Source organism: Aplysia californica, unplaced genomic scaffold (genome assembly GCF_000002075.1).
Source record: "Aplysia californica isolate F4 #8 unplaced genomic scaffold, AplCal3.0 scaffold00253, whole genome shotgun sequence".
Classification (NCBI taxonomy): Eukaryota; Metazoa; Mollusca; class Gastropoda; order Aplysiida; family Aplysiidae; genus Aplysia; species Aplysia californica.
This window is the reverse complement of record NW_004797523.1, coordinates 957,134-965,453: the sequence shown is the minus strand read 5'-3', so window position 1 is coordinate 965,453 and position 8,320 is coordinate 957,134. Positions and strand designations below refer to the sequence as shown.

General features: G+C 40.1%; 1 protein-coding gene across 8 annotated transcripts in view; it reads right to left on the bottom strand.

Moving 5' to 3' along the window:
• LOC101849468 (tyrosine-protein phosphatase Lar) overlaps window positions 1-8,320 on the bottom strand; it is a 178,687-nt gene that overhangs the window by 43,092 nt on the left and 127,275 nt on the right. For 7 of the 8 annotated variants that reach the window (XR_004858652.1, XM_005100613.3, XM_005100614.3 and 4 more), the window contains one exon: window positions 4,724-4,959. The gene's annotated coding sequence lies outside the window, so the exon portion shown is untranslated. Of the gene's footprint in view, window positions 1-4,723; window positions 4,960-7,500; window positions 7,699-8,320 lie in introns of those variants that run through there. The other variant, XM_005100617.3, reaches the window with a different exon arrangement.

Below are 8,320 nucleotides of genomic sequence, written 5' to 3'. Positions count from 1 at the left end.
TATAACATTATGTATTTTATATACTGTACTTGAAATTTTCTGTGTTTCGAGTTTTTTGGGGTGGTTTTTTATTTAATAAATACCAACCCGTTCCAAATCGCCCTAACCCAAACAAACTAAAATACGGGTACTCATAGATCCCCATTATGTGTGCAGCCATCAGGAAAAAACTCTGAAAGAAACATAAAATTAAAAAAACTTGGAGAGGAGCCAAGAAGGCGTTTGTTCAGAGGGACGAAGTCTCATAATATTAGTACTGGAATGACATCGAACGACCTGTACCGTCAGGAGCGGGTGTCCAGTGGGAGGGGGGAGGAGAATCGCATTTCACCACTCGACGTAGAGTGATGATGTAAATATGCAGAAAGTGCGCCGCATAGCATTGCAGATGACATTCAAACTAATGGCTCGTCTACCTGCGCGCCGAGAGTGTAAAATAGCCCACAGGTACACGACGTCGTCCACTCCTATCAAAGCTCCGGGACGTCAAGAGGGCGGGAAAACCCAGAAAAAACATGACGAACTGTCATACATTTGTTCGCTATGTCAACCATCCGAATACAGTGTCCAAATCCCGCTCCATCTCACCTCACCAGCGCCCAAGACAGTAAATTAGTTTCATAGCAACTGCTGGCGTGAGGAGGTAGACCTTTACACTGCGCATAATTAGTTCCCTTGGCCTATGTTTTTCTATAAAAACCCTATTAAAAAACTACCGTGAATCGCATTTGAGGGGAAATCCAAATGAAGAGTTATTTGCAAGCAGTCAAGACTGTTTTCTCCTGGACAATTTGGGATGAACTTAAACATTATTTTTTCTTAAAAGCGGTCTGATTTTCATCCTTTTCCCTTTCCTTTCAGCCATGAAGGGAATGTCGTCTCAAACAAACTAGCTCTCAAATAAGTTCACAGTCGATGACTGTGTAGTTCCTTTCCTGTTTCCTATCTCGTTTGTTTGTGAGAGATGAAAGCAGGGGGGGGAGAGGGGAGACCAACAGACAGAGAGTGAGACAGACCGATAGATAGATAGACACACAGTGAGAGAGAGAAAGAGAGAGAGTGAGAGAGACAGAGAAAGAAAAGAAAGAGAAAGAAAGTTCAGGCAAAAAAACCCAGAAGGTGACAGGCCCATTACAAAGAGGACAGGAGGGGCGCAAGGAAGATACTAACCTGACACGGTAGACGGAATACTGCCTAAACCCATACACCCACTAGAGTCATAACATTTATTGCACATACGAAAATTAACTTTACTGTCGGCTTAGGGGTTCTCGCCCACGGCGAGCCAACGTCAGACTTAAAAACCACGTTTCAACTTGATGGTCAAGCACATAGAGATGGGAATACGGACAGAAGGGACAGTGGCAGCAAACGCACTGTTACAATAATACATTAAAGTTTGATTGGTTTATCAGAAAGAGCAATCTATCAGCTGCTGTATGATTTGTACTACCATTTCGATGAAAAAAAGAACGGGAAAATATCCACGATTTCACTGTGTTGTGAACTTTTCAGAAGAGATGACGTGGGATAATTAGAGGCCACAAATGCGATGTAAATTATTTCTACTGAGTGGAAACTGTTTTCTTTCTGTGCGCGCGCCCGTGTGTGTGTGTGTGTGTGTGTGTGTGTGTGTGTGTATGTGTGTGTGTGTGTGTGTGTGTGTGTGTGTGTGTGTGTGTGTGTGTGGGCGGGTGGGTGTGTGTGCGCGCGCGCGCGCGAGAGCGTGTAAAAAAAGGGGGGAGGAGTCGTTTTGTTGTTCTGTCTTTGTTCTTTTATTCCAAGTTTTTTTGACCCCCTTCGGGGGCCGCCTCTCCCCTTCTATCCCACGGTTTTTTAAAATGTATTTATTTTCTTTCATTTCTTTTCAGTAAATCCCAAAACTACTTTACTAAATGCAGACGCATCTCGCTGAATTTATTTCTTTATGCAATCACAGATTAATCATGATGGTAGCGGTATCAGTCCCAACAAGCAGGTGCTTGAACGGCGCCACTGGCACTTATTTACTCCCCCTGTTGTTTCTTTGTATCTGTCTAAAAGACCATTATTGTGTCGGTGTGCTTCTCTTTACTCAAACAAATAAACAAACAAACAAAACAATCCCTGCAAAGCTATGGCACCATCTGACCTTTCCCTTACACTACGGCCAGGACACAGTACGCCGGACTTGCGCCGGACGAGGGAAGACCCTCCAGTCGCACACATAACTGAGCTGGCGCGGGACAGACAGACAAAGCCAGGAATGCGAGTTGTCGTTACTGCCTTGCGGGGGCGCTGGCCTCGGGCCCACTGCGACGAACCGGCCGACAGCAGGGGCAGGGATTGGTCAAGGGGAGGCAAGTACAAGTCCAACTGCGTGACACAGTTTAACGCTTGATTAGTTCCCATTGTTCTTCGGATCTCTTTGAGTGCCGCCGGCCGATCGGGCCAAAGCATTGACTGGCGTCTACTGAAATCCCTGCCCCGCTTGTCCTCGGCTAGAAAGGCCTGATTGAGTGCTGGTGTAAGGACATGATAGCAATAGCTGGCACATTCCTTCGGGGATCAACAGCAACGGCCGGCGAGACGCTCCACAAATCGCAGGTGTCTTACCCCCTATGCTATAATTAATTCCGATCGTGTGAAATTGCCGAGATAGGGAGGAACATTCCTCCCTTTAGCCGAGATTACATGGATAGATTATTGAGAAGAAATGAGAAGGACAAAAATCGGGAGGAGTAAGTTAGTTTGAATTTTCAATTTCGGGTCGCTATAAAATGTACATGCCAGGGGAAGAATAAATGTACCCAAGATACCTTACAAGTTTTAGGGGCCCTATAAAATTAGAACAATAAAAAACAATTAGATAATAAATAACTATTTGGTTTGTTTTTTTAAATCCACAGGCCTACTATTCAGATGAGTCATATCACTCACTCATATTGAAAAATTTAAGCCACACCCCTGATTTTCTGGTAGGAAAGATCTACACCTAGCCCTCTCGGACAAGGGCGAAAAATCTCGGAGGTCCCGTGTGTAAGTTGCGAACGTTAAAGATCCCTTGTTGGTCTTTAATCAATAATAGTAGGCTTCGGCCATCACCCTGGCAAAATTCAAAATTTCCTATCAACTGAAAAATGTTTCATCCCGCGCTCATATACATGTATGACCTTATGCAGTTGCGAGCGCCGTAAAACACTTACCAAAACCCCCAAAAAGACAAAAAGAAAAAAAAAATCATTGACTCAATCATCGAGCCCACTATTCGATACAGCTGACTTTTTAAGTTTAAAGGAGTTAAGAAGGTCCATAAGACGTGCTCGGGGATAAAATATTGAATAGGAGAGGGAGAGGAAGAGGAAGCTGGGAGAGAGGGAGAGAGAGAGAGAGAGAGAGAGAGAGAGAGAGAGAGAGAGAGAGAGAGAGAGAGAGAGAGAGAGAGAGAGAGAGAGAGAGAGAGATTGACTAGAAATTAACAGTTGGGTAAAGAGAAAATTCGTGTCTCTTTTGTCTATCTATATCAAGTTGTTTGGTTTTTTTCATCCCTTTAATCAAGACGTGAGAAGGTGCTCGAGATTCCAAAAGAAAGATGAGCAACTTTTTTCAATAGGGAGATGCTCCATAAAAATGGTTTACTTCAGTACAATGGAAAAAAGAGAAAACTGATGTAGTCGTTCTGTTTCAGTTGCATCTACTGAAAACAACGGAATTTCGCAGGGTTTTTTCCCCCTTTTTTGGGTTTACATGCAATATATATCTGCTCAACATCCAACTAATTACTGTATAAGGTATCACTAAAGTCTGGGATCATGCAGTCTGGTAGTTAATCATCAGCTCTTTGGGGGTTTTTTTTCCATTCCTTTCAAGTTCGAAAGGAGAAAGTTCACAAACAAACTTCCAGCTACGTACACCATAATATCCATACAAATCTCTTCTATTCAAGTGCAAAATCACATCCACAAATACACACACACACGCATATACACAGACACACAAACGAACACACACAAAACATTCGTTGTACATGTAGTGCCATGAGCTAATTCAAACAATTAAAAAAACAATTAAATGATTGTATTCACTTAAGACTACAACATGGTCTTATACCTAGCTGTACGACCAAGTATAAGCTACATAATGTAAAGTCTATGATCATCAGACAAGTTGTAAACTTAAGTGAAAAAAGCAATTTAAATCATTTCAAAATGGTAGGATGCAGAAAGACAAAAAGAAATGACAAGAATGTAATATACTGAAAATATTTTACTAAAAGTTTTTCAGCTGTACAGAAGCAGGACAGGACACTGTGTGAAATGATAATTACAAAAGATAAGAAAAGGAAAAAACCACAAAAAGTAGAAAGGTGAAAAGAGGACCTGCAGAGCAGCTTTACGAATAGACAGTCAGGTCAGAGTTACCAAAGATGGTCAGTATGGAAAAAGCAAAGGACAGTAAAGCAAAGCAGACATCAAAAGACAGCAATAAGCACAAGACGTTGGGGACAAGCTTTCTACACTCTTCAAAGAGAGCAATAAAAAAAGACACAACCAATTAAAGAAGCAGACATAAGAAGGCAGTCCAAAAGAGAAGAAGATAAGACAGCTACATAAAAAAAGACATTAAAGAACAGAAACAAGAAAGAGTTAACAAACAATCTGTAAAACATAGAGTCTAGTAACAAACAAAAATCACAACGAATGACATTATAGTAGTTTAGTAACAAAACAGTAACAATACTTACACCATGACCAGGACTGGTCAAAGTGATGCAATCCACCTCAGTTCAAGACGTTATCCGACTTCAATTTCTGAACAATAATCCAATAACTGTTCTCTCACATAAATCCACAAACTTGGGCTTGAATAGCAAGAGCCTGCCTGCTAATCCAGTCTCTCTTTGAAAGATGCAGCTTGAAATTGCAGGGTCAAAATATACTATCCTTAAAAAGCTGTCTTGTCAAAGATTCAGTTGCTCATCTGAAAAGAAAAAAGAAAACCGTTAAGGACTCTTTGTTTTAAGCATAAATTAATCTCAGTCTGATATTTTTTTGCAGCATACATGTCATGCATGCTACAGCTGATAAAATAAATGAATTTAGCTGTTAGCTCAGTATCTCATAAAGCAACAAAATTAAATTTCTCAATTCTGTTTGAAACGGAAGGCACAAAGCTCATTGGTGAGTAAGCCTACCCACTTTAGGTTTCAGAAAATTCAGAGTAATGAGACCTTTGTTTTACACCTCAAAATACATAGTTGCTCTAGCCCCTTATTGAGAGCTGCAAAGGTCTCTATGTTGTTTATAGGCTATATATGTCAATGGATAAATAGATGAACAACATTGACCCTATGGGTGTATGGTCCTTTATTACCAGGACTTTAAAAAAACAAAACATATAACTTCCAAACAATAAAACAAGGAATCATTAAAATTCATGACATTATGCGCAGTGCTTGATCAGCAAATCTGGCGATGACAAAACCCTATTTTAGATGTATAGCACAAACTGTATTAGTAGGCTATGTCTGAAAATAAATAAAGTATGCATGAACCAAACAAAAGCAACTCTTGGCATATAAATAAGAATGATTGGAGGCTCTTGAAAGAAATGAAAATTGGATGCATAACTTGACTTCTGATAGGAAAAAAAGTTCTTACTGATTATGACACAGGTACCTTTTAATTAATTTTTCTTACTTTTTATTATAGAAATTGTACTAATCATATATATATAAGAAAGATTAGAAGGGCACATTCAAGTTTCAAGGGAAATCATGAGCATATTATATAAAGGAAACCAAAGATTGCTTCTTGAGACTGAAGCACATTTCCTTAGTTTTTTTAAGAACAAGCAAAAGTTGTAACATAAAGCTATAGCTATAATAGCATGTAGTCCTTTTTTTAGAGAAGAAAACTAAAGACAGGAAAATTGATCAGTATGCAAGATGACGTCACCAGAAGGCCGGCCTACGTGAGGAAACGCAGCTTTATCACTAGTGTTCAAATCCAGATAAGTTCTGAAGCTTCCCAACTAAAAATAAAAAATAATCAGCTGACAGACCACAAAAGATTGTCTCAAGCTAAGGAGAAGAGACACTTTATTCATTACCTTATTGTTCCAGCTGATAGAGAAAACTATGTCCCATTTTTTTCAAGGGTGTAAACTTGACTCCTGTCACATACACAATCTATAAAATGTCACCTCTGGAACCTGGTCCAGGCATGACTAATATGTATTCTACAGTAGTCATACAAGGTATTGTTGGATAAAAAATCATTTCCAAGTCCAAGAAAATGAACCTGCATAATAATATTACAAGTGGGCAGAAAAACAAACTCTGGTTCAATTTTATCACATTGAAAAAAATAAAGATAAAGATTCGAAGCTGTTTTATTCTTTTTATGTAAAACTTTACAGGTTAATTGATGGCAATAAGTTTCCATTTTATGTTCTTTTACAAGACAAGACAAAACATTGGAGGGGGGGGGGCAATCAAATATTTCAGCCACGACTTTGCATCAAGCTCAATTCTTGCACTATTGCGGCAATTAAAGCAGTTGTGTTTGTATTCAAGATATAAGATCTACATCATGTAGAAGTGTCTGTTTTGAAGAAGCAAATCAGCAAAAAAAATAATGTTTACTTAAAAACACCTTTACCTATTCAAAGTTTATAGATCTAGAATCTAGAAGTTTTTAAAAGTGTTTAAAAAGTGATTTAGAATCTATATTTATATTTTAAATAGGCTACATATTTTGGCTAATTATTAGGCTATGGTCAAGCTTGTTATTATAAAAATAATATACGTCGAAGATGGTGTGTTTCAATATGGGTAAAAGTAGGCCTACTAGGAAAAAGGATCTCCTTGAATTTTTGGGACTACCAGATCATATTTATCAAAACTCACTTTATAGGCCTAACTAATTCATAATTAGCCTATTTCATGAATTGAATGGGTAGGCCTACACTAATTTAAGGGAAGTTCCAATAGGCCTAATCTTGAGAATGAAACAGCCTTCATAAATAAGTACAAAAATATAAATCTAGTCTAGATTCTATATATCTAAATCTAATATCTAGATATCTAGATCTAGATTTAGAATCTACTATGGAAAAAAGTCAACTCAACCACCTTTCACCAAAATTATTTTAATACAGACAGGCCGTGTGTCTGAATAAGTTCAATTTTAAACTCGAAACCATGACCTGAGCCTGATCCCCGCATTGTCACTGTGGTCCGTGGTGTTACTCTGGCCCCTGGGCTACACCACGAAGGAGGAGCAGGCCCACCTAAGGGACTATAGAGTCTAAGATCTTGCAAATTGATTTGTCTGCTGAACACAGACAGTCATTCGCCAAAGCTAAAAACTACCGCCAGCAGCAAAATAAAGAGCTATACAGAAAGAAAAGGCTGCATCAGCGAGACAGACAACACAATGTCACAGGCTGTCTCTACCTGCGGCCGAGGGATCCCCTCAACTCGAAACCCCCATCATAAGAACTGTTTCCCCGACTCACCTTTTAAAATCAACGTGCAATCGTGGGGACCTGAAGATGTTCAGTTTACATCAAAAACAATCTACCATCACTTTAAATACGTTACAGTCCATTGAGAAGTTAACTATTACAAAAACGTAGGTATTCCAGAATTCAAAAATTCAAACCACCACCAACAAACAGCCACGACTTGGCTACACACACAGGCTAGCCTATGTGACACCTGTCAGACGACACAACACCACCACACAAACCCCGTCGTCGTCTGCTGGCTGTGGGAAGCACAGAGAAAGGGAAGCAACCCGGTTTCAACGCTAGCCTACGCTTGTTGGTTCTCTCGCTGACGCATGGACGAAGGAGAGACGGGGGGAAACGAAGGTAGGAGGAATGGGAGGGGGAGACAGGGGGGGGGGGAGTATTTTTAGATCGTCACACACCACACACAGCAACACGCGCACACGCACAGGTAAGAGAGAGAGAGAGAGAGAGAGAGACGTAGTAAGTCGTCGCAAAGGGTAGGCTCTGTCGCAGAGTTGTCGCCCCATGTCGACACACCTGCCTGTCGACGGGAGAGTGCCCCGTTTTTAGGTCACGGTCGATCACGTGACGACGGCCTCGCCGTAATTTGACGAAACCAGTCACTGGGCCCAGCTAAGACTACTAGCCCAGCTTTCTATTGCTGTACTACAGATTCTAGATCTAGATATAGATCTAATATTGATTTGTATCGAGTGGCGAATACTTGGAAGGTGATAGGAAACAGTTCAGTCAGGTAGACAATATGCCTACAGGTAAAGTCAACGGGGATAGAAGGCTTCAATAGGTTATATAATAATAATAA